This window comes from Clarias gariepinus, chromosome 25 (genome assembly GCF_024256425.1).
Source record: "Clarias gariepinus isolate MV-2021 ecotype Netherlands chromosome 25, CGAR_prim_01v2, whole genome shotgun sequence".
Taxonomy (NCBI): Eukaryota; Metazoa; Chordata; class Actinopteri; order Siluriformes; family Clariidae; genus Clarias; species Clarias gariepinus.
In genome coordinates, this window is record NC_071124.1 from 21,001,413 (window position 1) to 21,020,798 (window position 19,386).

At 36.5% G+C, this 19,386-nt stretch overlaps 1 long non-coding RNA gene across 1 annotated transcript; it reads right to left on the reverse strand.

The window, feature by feature from the left end:
- Nucleotides 1-3,201: 3,201 nt before the first annotated feature.
- LOC128513155 (uncharacterized) lies at nucleotides 3,202-6,448 on the reverse strand. Its single transcript, XR_008356357.1, has 4 exons — nucleotides 6,347-6,448; nucleotides 4,095-4,244; nucleotides 3,693-3,815; nucleotides 3,202-3,579 (listed from the first exon to the last, which is right to left on the reverse strand). It is a non-coding gene; the product is annotated as an uncharacterized LOC128513155 (long non-coding RNA).
- Nucleotides 6,449-19,386: the final 12,938 nt, after the last annotated feature.

Here is a 19,386-nt window from a genome sequence, read left to right on the forward strand (position 1 = left end):
GAACATTTTGGTAAGATATTTATAAAAACAGAAAATTTATAAGACACAATATTGATTTTTATTAACATAAAGGTGAATACATAATTATTGCAAGTATTATTATATCTAATACAATAGAAACTTAAATTGCGAGTAACCTGGCACACATGTGCTTCTTGTTTTGACGCTGAGCATCACATAATCACAACTAAGCCAATGGTTCTTCTCTCTCGCGCGCTGTGAGATTGTGGGTAATCGCCTCCCCTTTCACGTGCACTTTTTTATTATAACACACACGTGTGCACATGCTTAAAGCAAAAACAAGTGTCATTAGAGAGGTTAACACTAGAAGCGCCGCGCCAGTGTCAGTGGCGGACTGGCCATCTGGAGTACCGGGAGTTTTCTCGGTGGGCCGGCCCAGTTAGTACGCAAATATATATATATAAAAAATGACGAAAACCATAGTATTGCATCTCTTTTCTACTCATATGGATGAGAGCGTTGATCGCACGGGCGCCGCTGACAAAAAGTGTGTTGTTACGGGAGAGAGAGGTTGATTTACAACAGCTGTTTACAGGATTGTAGTCCAGTGCGGGAGATGCATTGTGGGTAATGAGGTCCGGTGTGTGTGAACGCGAATGCGAGATGTAAGCTGGGATATAGAGCCTAAATTTAGTTTTCTTTTGACTGGTTTTTAATTCGATTTATGTGCAGGATCCACCCGAAAGGTTGTATATAACCTGACAATGCAGCAAATAAAAGAACGGGCATCGACCATTTCTGGTGCGCACATAGCTCCTTTACCTCCTGCTTATGGTCACATTCATGCACTGTTTATATAGAATATGTGCATTAATTGCTGCCAGGTCTAGGAGGTTGTAAAATACAGCCACTGGCCAGTGCCGGGTGCCTCTCCTTACTCTCTTTACTGAATACAGCCGCGCCATTTGATACATAACATCGACGCCAACTTTAGTGCTGTTGTACAGTAGTAGGAAATTGTTTCAGGCAGTTTCTTTTCCCCATTATCAGCTGAAACTGCCTGATGCATTGTGCTCAGAACGCATACATTTTTTCCGTTTTTTTGGGGGGGGGTTTTCGGTGTCTGATAACTGCTGACTAGCCGCTCTACTGTCGTCTTTTCCTAGATAGAGAATTGCGTTCAATATGTATTTTGTTTCAACATCAGCGGCCACCCAGAACCTGATACTGTACTTTCAGGTTTTGGCCATGTAGTGCGTGAAACAGCAGCGTGCTCCCCCACCCCACCGCTTAGCACTCTGTTCACATACAAGGTTTAAGTCAACAACTGGCACTTCCAGCAGACCTCATTGTCCTGTTGTCTAGAAAATTAAGCTTATTGAACTTGGTCAATTTTAAATGCTTTACTGTATGTAAATAAATAAATAAATAAATAAATAAATAGCTTGAGTGGAAAAACAAAATTCCTTAACGATCATTATTGTAACATATATGTACATATCAGAAATAAAAAATACTTATGTTTTAATTAAATCAAATGAACACAAAAATATAAAAAAATGGTCATCTCTAAGCTTTTATTTTTTATTGATCATATGATTTATTTTCTTTTTGTGGCATTAGATTTCAGTGTTTTAACTAAGGTAAATGATGCATGTCTTGAAACATAATGCAGTAATGCAGATCAAACATAATACACCTGTCCATAAATAAAGAGGAATATTTAGACCTTTATGCAAACTATATTTCACTTAAATACACAGATTAAAACGAGAAAAGAAAGGTGATGCAGACAAATGGAAGGATGAAGAAAACGGAGAAATCATCTTTCATTATTTTCCAAAACTTAAAAAAATTCAGAATTATACTCAAATGATCAAATCCAACTATAAAGTCTGATTTAATTGGTACCGTCTAACGTTTTATTTTCAATTTATTTTATGTTTTGCTGGCGAAATACATTTTAGACAGAGACGTCAGCTCGGTCTTGTTATTTTGTTTTAAAACCCCCAATGCAGCCAATTCCCCCATCAGCGAAACCGGTTTGATAACTTAACACCTATCGTGAATGAAAGGTGAGAAAAAGCTTTACAGTAACTGGGGGGGTCTGCGGGTGTTCGGCTCGGAGCACGCTGTTGCGTTGCTTATATATATATATATATATATATATATATATATATATATATATATATATATATAATAGCATGCATATTTATACATTTGGAATCTGCATCCACATTTTCATGTATAGAATTAGTTTCAGCTGAAACTCATGATCAGTGGTTTAGGTTAGTGTTAAACTCAGGCTCTATATCCCAGCTTACATCTCGCATTCGCGTTTACACACACCAGACCTCATTACCCACAATGCATCCCCCACACTGGACTACACTCCCGTAAACAGCTGTTGTAAATCAACCTTTTTCTCCCGCAACAACATGCTCTTTGTCGGCGATGCCCGTGTGATCAACACACTCATCCAGATGAGTGGGAAAGAGTTGCAATGCTATGGTTTTCTTTTGATTGAGTGTGAAGTATTTTATTTTTATTTTTTTCCATAGCGGTCAAATGACCAGTGCTCGGCGCTTCTAGTGTTAAAGGTCCATTTTTTTTTCTCTGTCATACTGCACTGATTTCTTTAGTGTGTGTGCGCATGAGTGTCATTGGACAGAGTGCCCCTTCCCTCCTCCTCTTGCTTTTACACACACTAAAACACTGCTCTGTCGCGATTCTTTTTAAAGGTACAGTGCAGATTAATTTGTTTTATTTTTACTTTGCAGCAGTGATTCCATTAGTGTGTGCGCGCACTCGAGTGTCATTAGAGAAGTTTCTTGTTTATTTTCCCAATAGAAAAATGTTTCTGTTGGTGTGTATGCATGTGTGTGTGTTTTTGTGCGTGCACAAACACACATACACAGCGCGCACTAATGGAAACACTTATCTGTCAGGATATATTTTTACTTTTTTCAAAGGTTAAGTAAAGGTTGCAGGTTAATTTGTTTCATTTAGACTTTATATTTTGTATTAATTATTTTTTATATATTTATTTTTTGGGGTTGTGGAATAATTAATTTGAGTTTTCAATATTTCTTATGGGCATAATTCATAAAACGCTCATAATCCAAGGTTCCACTGGAATATTCATATATATAACACAAGTTTATAAAACTTTACATATGGCAATTTTTTTCTTCATCATAAAACCAAGCATAGAACCCTTTAAATTCTCACCCATTTTAATTTTTATATTTTAATAAGATTTTTTACAGATCATACAGTATTAGGTGGTTTCTTTTAAAGAATTATCATGAATAGTGCATGAATATGCTATTTAAGTATATACCACAGTATATACGCCACAAAAATACAATAAATAAAAATAGGGATTTTCTTTAAGTGAGCTGCTCCATCAAAGGATATTTCAGTAAAGAAGGAAAGAGGAGAGGAGAGGGACGATCATGAGAATCAAACTCAGCGTGAACCTCTCCACACCATTACACAAGTTTCCCTGACAACACTTTAAACTTGTTGCACCAATTGCTGTTCTATATCCAGCAGCAGTACATAGGCTGTTGGATATGCATCCTTTCATGAGAAGAGTTTCACTTCCTCGTTTAACTGACAGAGAATGAAAAAAAAAAAACAATTTAGAATGAAGTTAGAAAGAGCAAAAATCCTTATTCTGAATAACGCATTTATTTTGATTACTATAATGAGTTGAAGATATTTACCTGATGCTGTAATGCAGCGATCTTCATTTCCTTTACAGCTCATTCGAGTTTCTAAGCAGCTGTGACCTTTACAGGTATAGCACTTTTTGTTATTGTTCATAACGTTTTTCTCTGACTTTGTCTCTGCTCAAAAGAGAAATAAAATTAAACAAAAAGCTCATTGTGTCTCATATGTCACCAATAATTAATGCAATAAAATACATAATTTAAAATATAAAATATCATGTACTGTAATTAAATTACAAAACATTATCTTCTATCATGCATATAACACCTAAAAAAAGAACTGCCGAGTGTAAATAAAACCTTTTCAAAGTTTTTACTGTGAAATAAAAAAATATTTACAATTTACAAAAAAATCTAAATGGAAAAAATAAAACTTTTAAGGATATGTTGTCGTACCTGAGGTTGTTTTTGTAATACATTCAATAGCTTTGCAACATTTGGCATTGACGGTAATTTTCATCTCTCCCAGGTTCATGCTCCCATTAACATGCATCTGCGCAAGTGTGCTGCAAGTCTTCGTATCAGCATTTGAAGATTTTATACCCCCTAATGAACAAGTTACATAAGTGAACATGTGCTCTGCACTACATGCTGTTTTCACATTTTTTTTTTTTTTTTTTACAGTGCCAGAGAATGTGATTGGGATGTGTGTGCGTGCATGTGTGTGTGTGTGTGTGTGTGTGTGTGTGTACACATATGGGTGCCCTCAAACTTTAAAAAAAAATTTTTGGCCTGGTTTGTGATAAATCCTGGAGGAGTATAGAGTGCCCATCACATTCGTCTGCCTTGAATCCAATAGAAAAATAATAATAAAAAAAGACTGTTGCAGTATGTAAACCCAATAATCTTACTGAGGCAATTGTCCATGAGGAATGGGTTAAGATCCATCTAAAACACTGCCAGAAGCTAGCGTCTTGCAATAGCAGGTCATAATAGCTAAAGACAGCTGTACTAAGTACTAAAGATGTTTCTCATTAAAGGTTTAAATAATTTTGATATTGTAGTAGTTATATACAATTTGTGGCAATGAGCTGCTTAGTGCAGGCGCTTCTTGCGCACACACACACACACTGCGCACACACACACTGCGCACACAGTGTCAGCTGCGCCAACAGCAGAGTACACCTACAGTAACAGGTGGCGGGCCGTGTGGAACTCACCTGGGCTGAAAGCGGACATTACCTTCATCACCATGTGGCTGTAAAGCTTGTGTTTTTTACTGCACATAGCGTACTTTACAAAGAATTGCGTACTTTGCTGCTAAACCAATGCTTTTATTAAAACCATTGTTGAGAAGTTGACACCCGCTTCCCATGGGTTCTGCCCATGTGCCGGACTCGTTACAATATATAGTAAGATCTTACCCAATTTTATTGGAAAAAATGGGGAAATGGAGAGAGTTTTAAGGATGGAGGAAGGAAAGAAGAGAAGTGCATGTGCAGGTCCAGAGGCAGTGCCCAGCTGGCATATGGGCTCATGGCGGCCGAATGTTGGTGGCAGAAGAGTGCCTCGCTTTTATAGCGTTTAGAAAGCCAAAGATCCATTAACAATTATTATTCACCAGCCATGCTTAATCCAGCGGCCTTGTCCCTTTACGAACATGTTGAAGGTGATGCCACCTACCCAGTGAACCCTCGGAGTGAGCAAGGAATGAGAAAAGATGTAGGCACATGCCCATCATATTGTGATGGCGGGCTTACATCTAGTGCTCGCACATTAGTTAAAGCTTCTTCCTTGGACCAATCATGCACACAGCATAACACATAACCTAAACCACACTACGTGCCGGAGCCGTGTGTGTGAGAAAGCAGTCTGCCAATGCACCTGGGCTGGAGCGCAATTAATGGACGCCATACTCCTGTCACCACTCTATAAAAAAGGCCAAGCCAACGCTAACTGGTGAGTAGATTAAACCTTAATCTTTGTTAACATGTGCCTCTTGTCTTTTTGGACTATGCCAAGAAGAAGGCTTCCTGCCTTGTGCCACCTTGCCCCGACCCAAGGACCCATGCTGTTAACTAGGCACCACTGAAACCGCTGTTCTGCTACAGAGCGTAATTCACCTAGGACTGCATACGTTTAATCTTATTGAATGTTTTTACCTCAATAAAGACTGTTTTGGTGTAGAAATTAGGAAATTGTGTATTGTGTAATCAAAATCTGTTATTAATGAACAACCAGTGACAAATTAAGTAGCAACAGATATACACTTTTTTTATGCAGATCTCCTAAGAATTCACAATATATACAATATTTAAATGTCTTTAAGACCAGAGTGATACAAGCCAACAGGTGAAATAAAGTAACTCAAATAATCCATTGTGTGAAGAACAGAAATCTAAGGCTACAGTAAGTACAAGCACAACCCAAACTGAAAATGTTCTATGATACTTTTCTGCTCAATAAGATTACAAAACTGATTATTTTAATAATAATGTTTTTAAGCTTCTTTCTTTTGAAAGACTTTTTTTTATATTACTTTTTGTTTTTCATTACTCCAGATAAATAAATAAAAAATCTTTAAAATATCAGCATTAAATCACAAAGTGCTCACAACTAACAAAATGACTATACTTATTTGTCAGTGTAAATACATTCAAAGGCTTTTAAGGCTCATAGGGATTTAGAATCTGATTTCTTTTACTTACATCGATCCACAGAAATGGTGGCAGTAAGACACTGATTTGCACAAGTTATCGGTTTCTTCTTTCCAGATGAAGAAATGCACTGATGACAAGTCAGTGATAAAGCTGAAAAACAATGAAAAACAGTTGCATGATGAAAAAAAAATACAACTCTCTTCGTTAAACCATTTTCATTATGGATTAACTAGTTTACTGAAATGAGATACATGTAAACCTCATTACCTTTGGAGAAAAGCATGCAGAAGAGCAGCAGTGTAACATGAGACGTCATTGTTGGTGTCTGTTGTGCTGTGAAGGAGTGGAATATAGAGTTAAAATGTAAGAATAATCTCAGCTGTAACCTGCTTTTTATGGTGATGTTCAGTGGGGTGTGTGTATGGAGGTAAGGATTTTGGAGGTAAGGAAGTGCTTACAGTAAGATTCATTTCCCTGAAAGGAAAGGGGCGTTACTTCCCTGAAATCTATTGCCTAAAATCAAATAAGCTCCATCTCAAAACTTTATAGTGTTCTTCAGAGTTTCATGGCATTTAGTGTTGAACATTTAAGCATGTTTTATTGCTATGAGAATATTTTTACCAACTGTACTAACCCCCAAGACAGCTCTAGAGTAATGATCATGTAAGTTTCTGACCTACTGAAATAGAAATTAAATTAGAATGTGTTTTTTTTTTTAGCAATCCTCTGGATATTTGCAAGGCACTGGTGGGGTGCAGTTTACACCCCAGTACTACCAGCCTTAAACTGTTTTAACTGAGGTCTTGAACAAGGTTTAATCTCCAGGGGTGCGGTATCCTGGCTCCCCCTCTGCTCTGACCCCAGACTGGTATACGCAAAGAAAAAAACATCACTGTGGTATAAGGTCTACAGTATGTGACAAATAATTTCATTATTTTAACTTCATTTTTTTTGATAGCGGTCATTGTTTCAAACGTGATGCTCCAAGCTACAGAAAGTTAAAAGAATCAGACAAAGAAAATGCAATATATCTTAGACATTTACACACTGAACATCTATATGTCAACTTCACAGCACCAAAATATTTCACAATGTTGTTACAACATACGCTATTGTAATATTATCCTCCACTAGTTTTAGTTTCATTTTTAGGACGCTGACACAGTTAAATTATGCTTTCTGTTTTTGCAGAAAAATGCACAACCTCATATTTCCTGCTTGTGCAACTCATCTGGAAATCATCGCCACATCCTCTGGTACAGTACTGACCTTGCTCCGGGCCATTTACAGTACACCAGTGGCGTTTGCTAGCTTTTGAAACAGGGAAGCTCATATTAGGACTTCATCATAAAATTCATTATGTTATTTGTACGTAAATTCTGGCTAGTTTCCCCTTTCACGATCTACTTTATATGAACGAACTAACTTTACAATGCTGAAACACTGAGCAAAGTCAAGAAGGCTATAATATGTTTTTAAAAATTATTTTAAGAGTACAAACAAAAATGGTTTATATCACCAGCAAACAATACAGAGTGCAGCAGTTCATCGTAGCACTTCACCTGCACATCCGCATGGGCAGTGGCGGACTGGCCATCTGGAGTAGCGGGAGTTTTCCCGATGGGCCGCTGGCCAGTGTGGGCGAAAGTTTGTACTATAACCTGACAATGGGACTAAACTTTAATCTCTGTAGCGCTGATGTATACTTAAAACATGCTGTCAATCAAAAAAGGGGGTTCCGCCCTTTAAACAGCTCCTACAATAATCATGTAGCAGCCCAGCGTCCTGGCCCGCAGCGTTTATCCAATAACCGTCTAGTTTCAAAGCACTGAAAAAAAAACGTTCAAAGCAGCCGCATTGAAGTCAATGGACGCTGGTCTTTAACGGGGAAATGCACTGTGACGCTACGGGAATGTATGAGAAGAAAATCAAGTCAGCCGACCTGCTATATCTTACTGATTCGAACGAACTCGTCTTTGAGATGAACGTTTTCTAACGCATTTTTAGTCAATAAAATGTTAATACAATAGTACACAATTTGACCATTAATTTTGTGACATTATAGCTGAAGCTGAGCTTCCCTTGCAGTCTTAAAGAAATCGCCACTGACTTACACGTATATGAAACATTAAAGAACGTCTTAAGAGGCTGGCGTTTTAGATGGGAATCAGACAGGCAATTGGATCATGGTTCCAGCATACTGAGAAAACTTTCTACCTTGATGATATCAAAGCACTAGTGAAACACTGGAATAAGTGTTTTAGTGTAGCAGGGGATTATATAGAAAAAATAAAATCAAACAACACACCGCATCAAAGAAGTTCCTAATCGCTCCTAAAAGGACCACTTCTATAGTCTGTTACAAGTGAAATATCAGTTGTTTTATTATACGGTTAAGTTTTAATTTCCCATGTACACTTTTAAAACATTGAGTGTACAAATGAACTAATTTCATGTTAAACCAAAGTATAATCATCAGAGCATCAGGTAATCATCGAGTAATCTTTCAGTTATTTTTGCTCGGAAATACATTAAAGTTAATTATCAGTGGAAATACATTTTAGCCTTTACAATGGCTACAGCCTTTAGCCAGTACACTATTGTAATTGTAAATCAGATAATGTTCAAATTGTTAAATAAGGTTTGGGGGCCTCTAACTTCTGCTGTCCATGCTAACATGACAAACCAAGGAGTGGTCTTTGGGAACATTTTATTATTCAAAAGTCAAAGTGTATGTTAACAACTTTTTTTTGTCTTTGATATGTTTTTTAACTTGTAAAATATTGAAGACCGGAGACCATTAGTTTCTAAAGCAGAAGTGGAAATGATCTTTCATGTTTCTACATTCTGATGAATTGAATAATACAATGTACACACTTTCAATTTCACAATTCACAATGCCGATCCCTGATGTGAGTTCCTCTGCTAACTTTCTTCTTTACTCTGCTATCTCTTCATCAAACTTGGTCATATGAACAAATCTGTCCCAAGACAGTGCTAGAGGTATACCTTCAAACAAACACAACAGTAACCAAACAGGGTCCAAACAAGACCAGGGCCAAAAACCTTACTGCTTTTCCAAAGAGATGCAGATGCAAAGATTAGTTAGATAAATCAGTGACATGGTAAGCAAAAACAGTAAAAGACTTATAAAGGATAATAACTGGCAGACTAATAAGACTTTGCAGGCATTTTTATTTTGGATGAAATGAGATGGTTGTGTCAGGAAGGGCATCCAATGTAAAACTTGCACCAAGTTGCGTGCGGATTGATTTCAGTAGGGTTCTGTAGGGTTTCAGCTCTTGGTCAGAGGTGAATTGAATCTTTAATGATTTGGGTTAATTGAATTAACCGATTTACAATTTATAGCATACCCTATTATCTTCTATCCATCCACCGTATAGCACGATTTAATGTACCTTACCAATTTTCTTTATCCCGTGACCGACAATGATAATACAAAATCAGCTATTTATCAATTGTGAGCAAGGTAACGTAAGATCTGGGCAAATGTTTAGACTTTAAAATACATGACCAAGACAACAGTTCCATATAAAAAAAACAAGAAATCATTAAACTAATCTACAATACATGGAAGTACGCTACTTAAACACACACACACACACACACACACACACACACATCTTCTTTGTCTTTCGGCTGTTCCCTTTCAGGGGTCGCCACAGAATCATCTGCCTGCATCTAACCCTATCCTCTGCATCCTTTTCTCTTACACCAACTACCTTCATGTCCTCTCTCACTGCATCCATAAATCTCCTTTTTGGTCCTCCTCTAGATCTCCTGCCTAGCAGTTCCAACCTCAGCATCCCTCTACCGATATATTCACAATCTCTCCTCTGAACATGTCCAAACCACCTCAATCTGGCCTCTCTGACTTTATCTCCAAAACATCTAACGTGGGTTGTCCCTCTGATGAACTCATTCTTGATCCTATCCATCCTTGTCACTCCCAAAGAGAACCTCAACATTTTCAGTTCTGCTACCTCTAGCTCTGCCTCCTGTCTTTTCTTCAGTGCCACTGTCTCTAAGCCGTAGAGCATCGCTGGTCTCACCACTGTCCTGTACACCTTTCCTTTCATTCTCGCTGATAATCTTTTATCGCACAACACATCTGAAACTTTTCTTCACCTCCTTTCCACACTCTCCATTACTCCGGACCGTTGACCCTAAGTACTTAAAGTCCTGCACCTTCTTTACCTCTGCTCCCTGAAGCCTCACCGTTCCTCTTGAGTCCCTCTCATTCACACACATGTATTCCGTCTTGCTGCGGCTAACCTTCATTCCTCTGCTTTCCAGAGCGTACCTTCACCTCTCCAAATTTTCCTCCACCTGTGCCCTGCTCTCACTACAAAGCACAATGTCATCTGCAAACATCATAGTCCATGGAGACTCCTGTCTAACCTCATCTCTAACCTATCTATCACCAGAGCAAACAAAAAAGGGCTCAGAGCCGATCCTTGATGCAGATCCACCTCCACCTTTAACTTTTCTGTCACACCTACAGTAATTTATAGTTTTTAATTGTCCATGGTTTATTCTACATATAAATGTAAAATAAAATAGAAGAGTAGATGCCCAATCTACTTACTTAAAACTCAAGAAATAAAATTAAGTAACTTGTAGAATTTATGCTGAAACTTTGCATATGACTTGTCTGTAGTAACACAGTACCTCTTTCTGCTAATATTGTAGTGTTTTCTAAAACCACAGTGTGCAGTAATTTTGGAAATGACCATCTAAACTGTTTATTTTGTGTTTATGTGCATGGTTACAACGGCTCATCTCTGTCCCACAGTATCTATGCTCACTGACTGAGAAAGAAAGCTAGAAGCATTATTAGTGACATCACACATCCTTTTTTTTTTATTTATTTTTTTTACTATGAACCATTGTACTGAGTTCCACTATGAATTTTTAACAATTTGATTTAACCAAAAGTTTTTCCGACCACATTTCATCAGGATGTTGGCCAGGCAGTGTATTTTCTACCTCTGCATAGCTAATCTAAAAAAATCTATATGTGGTTTCTACATTAATTATGTTTTATATTGTACATACTGTATATATATATATACATCGAGTGTAGCCTTTAAAAGGGAACACAACCAACTTACATGAACTAACAAACGGAGCAAAAACAAAACGACACAGATTTGAGACACTAAATGATCAAATACAGACCTTAAATACTTATACAAATCAGGGCAGTAAACTAGGTGCAGATGAAAGCCATTGACAAGTGCAACATGGGAAATAAGGTCTAACTATGAACATGAAACACAGAAAGTCTCTGGGCGCAAGACTCAACCTAAGAGTTATCACTAAATTTCTCTCTCTTTTTTTTTAGAAAAATAGTTTATGTCAGTGATAACCCCTAGATGGCGTCTTGCGCCCTAAGGCTTTTTCTTTTTCGGTTTTAAAGTCATGGTTTTGGCCATTTTTTGGTACAGTAACATGGGGAAAATAACATGTAATTTATTTATTTATTATGAATTCAATTCGGCACTCTGACTGTTGATACACAACCAACTTAAACGAAAAGACAAATGAACTGAGAAGAAGAAAACACAGACACTAGGTGCGTTCCAATCAGCCTGAAATACCCTGTGAAGTACCATGTTAAGTGTGATTCCAAACTGCAGGGAAGGAAAATATTCAGTTCAAAGGGAACTGCTGTGCAACAAGTGTTCACTTCACCAGAAAAGGGAATGAAAAATTTTCCATAAGTCATTGTGTCTCGCGTGACATGAAAGTTTAAAAAAGATTTCTATTTATTACCATTATCAAGGACGACATCATACTAACAGAAAACAATCATTTAAATTTTAATTTAATCAAGAAATCTTTAGTATTATGTAGACTATTAATAAAATAAAATAATCTCTATAAAATCAATTATACATCATTTGATCAATTATCATCATTATTATTATTATTATTATTATTATTATTATTATTAAATCAATAATTTTAAGTTAGACTCTAGGTTCATTAATATTTTTTATAATGGGTTTTGTCCAGAGACATTCCCTTTACCCATATTCCCTGCAAACGGCACAGACAGTAGGGAGCACGCTGTGAAGTACACTTCGGAATAGAATACAGCTAGAGAGTGTATCCCTGACATGTTGCTCAGGCAGTGCAGGGCTTAGGTGTTGCCGCGCTCACAGAAGACATCTTATGCATCTTATCCTTTCCAGCTGTCTGGATTTAGAACAGTTTTCCAGCTGTCTGAAATCATCAGGACAGTGCTCTCAGATCTAACAAGAATTGTCAAAGTTCTCAAAGCACCCGTTCCCTTCAGACCAGACAGGACTACTTTACTTTACTAACATAGTAAACAGGGTCTTCAACCAGGCTAACAGAGCAAACTGGGTTTTCAGGGCTAACAGAGCCATCAGAGCCTTCAACAGCACTAACAGAGCAGAAATACACTTGGAACACAGTGTGCACCAAACCAAACATCATTTTTCCAAACGGTAGAAATATGCATACTGTTACACCCATAACTGATCTCACAATATATTTAAGCTAAATCTCAGGAGAGGAAGTCAGCATGACTTCAGCACTCTGGCTGCTCCCTTGTGCCTACGACCACATCACAGCACAGCAGCATGACCTTGGGTGTGTTATTTCTTAAATATATATTGTGATATAAGTTACTTTATTATTAGTGACTGCGAACCTGCGTGCATAAACAATAACACTTATCTGTCAGGATTTATTTTGAACTTTTTTTTATAGGTAAAGTGCAGGTTAATTTACTTTATTTTTACTTTATATTTTGTATTTAGTATAATGATAAGGTACTGTACACCAGGGTGGAAAGTCACTTCGAGTACTTTGGGTACAGTACTTTGATACACAATGCACTGTAAGGCTACTTTTCAGAGTATAACTAAATTAGAAAATATTTTACTTAGACTTAAAAATTACATTTTCAGCCTCATTTTTGTGTGGTTATGAATTCAAAACAAGCACACTGCCTTTCCAAAAATAAATTAAATATTCCAATATTTTGTTGGACAGCCTTTTGCTGAGATTATGGCACACATTCACTGTAACTTATGCAATGTCACAACATTTATTTCATCCAGAGTTACATTAATTTCACTGCAAAATTGTTCTGCAGAACATCACAAAGATTCTCAATGGAATTAAGTCACTTCAGTAATTGTTCAATAAGAGGGTTCCTAACTATTTGTTTAGTGAACTTTTTTGGCCACCTCATCCTCTAGCACTGCTTGACTGGTCCCATCTTCTCTCAGGGTAGGCATCAATATATATATATATATATATATATATATCTCTTGGGCGTGAAATGAACTTCCTCTAGATGTCCAAAACTGGTGACTTTCAATCGGTGTCTAAACTAAAATTATTTTTACAAGTGATTATTTTAACAAAAACTCTTTATCAATATTTTAGATGTAAGCTACTCTCATTCAGTGACCTAGTGAGCCAGTAAAAGGTTGTGTTTAGTGATAGAGGCTTCAAAGCAGGAGTGTGTAAGAGCACCTGCCATGTGCCATTAATGTAAACTGTAAATCCCTTTTGTGTGCTGATACGAACGTGACACCTCAATCCATGCTGTAATATACACTGTACTTGATCTCTGATGTATTTTATGTTTCAGAGCACTAGAGCAGTTCTGTATTGCAAACAACTGAAGGCTGTGATTCTGGTAACACAGAGGATTTAGGAAGCTGGCACGTTTGACTTATAATTATTTTGTTTAGTAAAAACAGCACAGTCAGTCTAGTATTTTATTGCAGAAATTGTGCTTTTTTTTAAATGGTTTTGAAAGCCAAGAGTTTTACCCTTTCCCTGCAATTGGTAAATGTAGTTCTTTTCTAAATGATTTTTTAATATGAACGTATTATGTATAATTTGTATACTATAATGTTAATTATAATTAAGGTTGTACTTTGTTTATACTTTTTTCTGGATTTTTTTTTTTAAAATGTCTAACTGACCAAGTTTTTCTGTTTTTTTTTCTGACAAAAAAACAACAACATTTTTTTCGTACAAATGGTTGTACTGTACTGTATGTTACAGTATGAACATGGTTTTTATGAAAAACATTTTCTAGCACCATATACTGAACTGTTTCAGGAATCTTATACTACAGCTTTTCACTGATCAGGGATGTGCAAAAAATATAAATCCAATTATATTGTAGAACAGCAGTTTAGTTTTGGATTTTATTTAAAAGAAAAGGCAAGACACACTGCATGAAACTGAAACACCTTACAGTAAGTACCTGTTACAGGGTGCGGTATGGAGAGCCGCACCACGAGATGTTTTTAATGATAAGAGCCCTGACGCAGGGCTTAAGAGGGGGTCAGTGAAATATGTAGTAGTTGTGAGAGTGCTTATGACAGACACGGTGTGTGTGTGTGTTAGTGTGTGTGCACATACAGTACATGTCTGCTTAAAGACACCTGCATGTTTAGATGTGGGAAAGGAGTGTAGAAATGTGTTTGAACTCTGTTTTTTACACTAATTGTAGTCTTACTCATTCATTTTCAATGACTGGTCATTTTTGACTGGGAACACCATGAGTGTATAAAAGTTCCATAAACCACACAATTGTTTTTTTTAATATTTCAAATGTATTTTATGTATTTAAATGCCATGTGCGAACAAAGTCATTGAACCTCATGAGAAATGAATAAAATTTACTGCTCTTCTTTAGAGAGAAAACTTGTAAATCAATGAGATTTGAGCAGAACACAGCATAAGGGTTAAATTAAACTAAATAAAGTTAATAAATAGGAAAAATTAGTAATGTGTTATTTACTTTTTTAAGTTATTTAGAATCGTGTATTTATTAAAGTTTGCTAGACAACTTGGAGTGTGATGGAGGCCACATGTGGTTTGCAGTTGTCAGTATGAACAGGTGTGATGAAGGCCACAGTTTTATTTCTGAGTAAGGTGAGAAATCTATTTATACATTTTAAAATGCTCTCAAGATGATGATGATGATGATGATGATGATAATGATGATGTATATAATAATACTAATTATTATTATTATTATTATTATTATTATTAATATCATCAGTAGAAGTTGTGATATTATTTAGCATTTATTAACTATTATAGAAGATTTAACAACACAGTTTCTTACATCCACAGTCTTGAAAAAGTAAATGAGCAGGGCGTGTAAAGCTAATGAAAAGTTAATTCCATTTAAATGTGTCTCATGTGTCCCCACTGTGTCTCCTTTTCATCCTCAGCATTATGAACAAACCTGATCATGAGTCATTTCGAAAAGAGCAGCTTCTTTATTGTAGCTGCCACATGATAACTGCTTAAAATAACTCAATACAATTCAATTTACACAAGCTGTCATTATTTCCCTTCATACAGTATGGTATACACCAGTCCAGCCCATAAATACAAAATGTGTATATAACACAAGACACAAAGGGATCTACACAACTGGATGAATATAAATGTATAAAACAAAAACACCTGGTGTTTGCTAACAAAACAATTCCAGGTCCAAGGGCATTGATCTCCTGATCAGCAGGTCCCTGGTTATAGCACCAGCACCACCAAGTTGCCAGTGTTGGATCCTTAACCCTCAACAGCTTACTGTAGATGCATATTAAGATAAAACAAATTGAAATTGCTTTATTATGCCTGTCATACATACAGCTTCGCAGCGCAAGCAGAAACACCAGTCCTGACCTCACCTGTGTCATCGTATATCAAAGAAATACAAGAAACAAAAGCCGAAGAATCGACTCAGCAGCGAGCCCCTAAAGCATAAGGAACTGCTCAACTCTGAACTCTGATGGCAGGATCATATAGAAGGAAAAACCCTCGTGCACAGACAATGGAGCTGGAGAACTGGAGCAGGTCGACAAAAAGCTGTCAGACCAAAGGCAGGCTGAAGGACATACTGTACATTGGGGACACTTGTACTTTATAAGGAATTTAGAACAACTTCACATGAACCTACAGGATTGCCTATGTCCAAACTTGGAACTGACTTTCACAAAACTCCGGCAACTGGCCTGAAGAAGACAAGTCCATGATGTGAAATCCTGACTGGAATAATCGACATAATCGGTAGTATGTGACATGGATTACAACGTTAATTGCAAACTTACAGAAGCCTTCCTAGTGAGAATGGACATGACAAACATATCTGCTTGAGGTTGAGAAAGAGAACATGATGACAGAAAAGATGAAGGAGCAGGGAGAGGGGACTGAACTGAGGTGATGCAGCCTGAAGGGGAGGATGAGTCAATTTTTTTTCCTACTAACACTTCTTGCTCACAATAAAGAAACGCTAGCTATTCTTGTGTTATTAATATAGCAATTTCTTATCTTAGTCATAAATATGAAACATTCACTGTAGGTACGTATAGTATGTTACGTATAATCTTGAAGTTTCAGCAAAATACCAACAATTGAATTGCTGCTTAATGGCAAACACAGTTTTGTGAAATAGAGTGGCAGATTCCTGAACTCTTTGAGCACTTCAAGACATGCAGCTAAGGAAAACTTTACACAGATAAGTGTGTGGCTTTCTCCAGGTGTACGTACTAAACTTAGACTTTTTGCTTTCTTATTGCTCCCCAGTAAATCTATTGGAGCCTGAAGATTTCACTCTCATGAAATAAGATTTGTTGCCCCTCTTGTATGTTTATGAAAGGAAGTTCTTCAAATGTTACGATGATAAACATTATAGATTATCTGGTATGTCAGTAAATCCATTACACTGTATGTTACAGTTTTTCTGATGATTCCAGATGTGTTGTTACTGTAATGTCGATATAAGCAGTGTGCACATGAGAAAGGGTCACACTAATGTAATTAGGGACACGACGAATGCGTTATTGGTTAAAAGTAATAAGGATTAGTTATGAAAAATAATAAAAGGAAAAAAAATTGGCCTTTGGATAACAGCTGGTATAAATGAGACTGATTGAGAATTAACCTCTTATCTAACATTAAAGTACAACCTCAGAGAAGCAAATGCTGATGCAGTGCTGTTAAATCATGTGGAAAAGGGTAAAAGAAGTGGATAGAGTACAGGTCACACGACCTGGCCAGGCAGAAAATGAGGTTATCAGTATGTGAGGCTTTTTCCTTTATTTTTTTTTATGACAATTCACATTTATCATTACTCACTAAAATGTATGGGCTAAGGGCAAGCATAATGTCGGTTTAATAATTAGAACTGGTGGTGATTACCCCAAAGTAAACATTTAGGTCCTAAAATCTTTATACAGTATCCCCTCCTACCCGAGTCTTTAGCTGAAATAATTCCAGTGTTTAATTCTTTATTGAAAGCTGTTGTTATAGTACACACCAGCAACTCCTTATTGTCCAGCAGAACAAGGTCATAAAGCAAATCATATCAAAGCTACAGTTCGCACAGACAAGTCTTTGGGATAAATTGTTTGGGCACAAAAAAAAAAATTGGTTCCAAGTAAAAAAATATCCTACTGTAAGACAAATAAGAAAAATTAATGTCATTGTTGTAAAAGTGTTTTTACTGCAGAAACGTTATTCTGACCTATGCAATCCTCGAGACGCCAGTGAGCTATACACTCATGGGAAGGGTTTACTGCAAATGCAGCAGTGAAGGCAAACTTTCTCTTTTCTATAACCATAACGTGTGTGTCTGATACTCTCAGCCCCACAGCTAACCTTAAAGAGCTGAGCACAGCCCCTCCAGTAGAGAAAAGATCAAGATCATATGTAACAGTCTGGAGAAAAGCTACATTCGTTTTCACAGAAAGGGTTTGGGTACGGCCCCAATCACAAGCCATGTTTACCTAAACATTTCCTTTCGATGCAAAGTTGACACACGGATAAGGACCATGTGTCAAAAGGGGGAGTGGGCGATGGCATGTGCATTTGTGTTACTAATAACATAGGTAAAGGAATTAAGATGAAGCAAGAGCGACCAAAAAAAATAAAAGGTCATTGTAAAGATAATATGTTGTGTTATTGTGCAAAATTCTCTTCGGTTTTATCTAAAGTACAGGCCCTGGGATTATAATTTAGCAACCCACAGTGCCAGATTAAATGCTGGAGTAATCAGTGGAGAATGAGAAGATGGTGTGCAGACGAGGCGGAAACGGGACGTGAAAAAGGATGGGGGAAAGTGACAGCGGTCTATTTCTACTTTCATTCTAAATCATTATTTACTTATTATTATCATTATTATTATTATTATTATTATTATTATTGTTATTACAGCTTTCCTTTTAGTCCATATATAACGAAATTAAACTTTCACGCAAACAAAAGAAACACTTTGGTATTTAAGCAGCAAATGTGACCTTTACATAAGATACAGTATACAGTAGTACCTTCTTGCTAGTAGAAACTTTCTCATGTCACAACAGCTTATGTAAATAGACATGAAATTTTCGAGGACCATATCTAAAAGAAAGTGTTATATAGCTCCTTTATAAAGATGTCCAATATAATATTATTAATTTTATGAATATTATCAATATTATAAAGATAATACTTTATGATAAAGTGCATTAGGGTGGAATGTAATGAACTACCTCTCTAACACTCTGGTTACAGTACTTTTACTTCTACACAGTTCACTCTAAGGGTACTTTTCAAAATATAATTAAATAAGAATTTTTTTACTTTTATTTTTACTTTTTTGCCACTTAAGTGACTCCCTCTGCATTGTTCTCCCTGACTGTTAAGGCCACATTTCATGATAGGAATTCAAAAATCTACCATACTTTCTCTCCCACCCCAATCCCTGCACAACAATTTCAGGATTTCATTTTCTTTCACTTTCACATTTATCTATCTGTATGTTAGACTTAGAATGTTATGAACATTTATATAGCACCACATACTGAACTGTTTTAGTGATCTTATACTACAGCTTGTCACAGATCAAAGATATACAAAAAATAATATAAATGCAATTGTATTGTAATTTTAGGTATTGATAGGATATGAAAAGTGAAAGACACATTGCATGAAACTGAAACAAATAGCAGAAAGCATGTGCATTCCCAGAAATCAGAGGTTGTAGGACAGTCGTATGTGTGGACAGGTGTCAC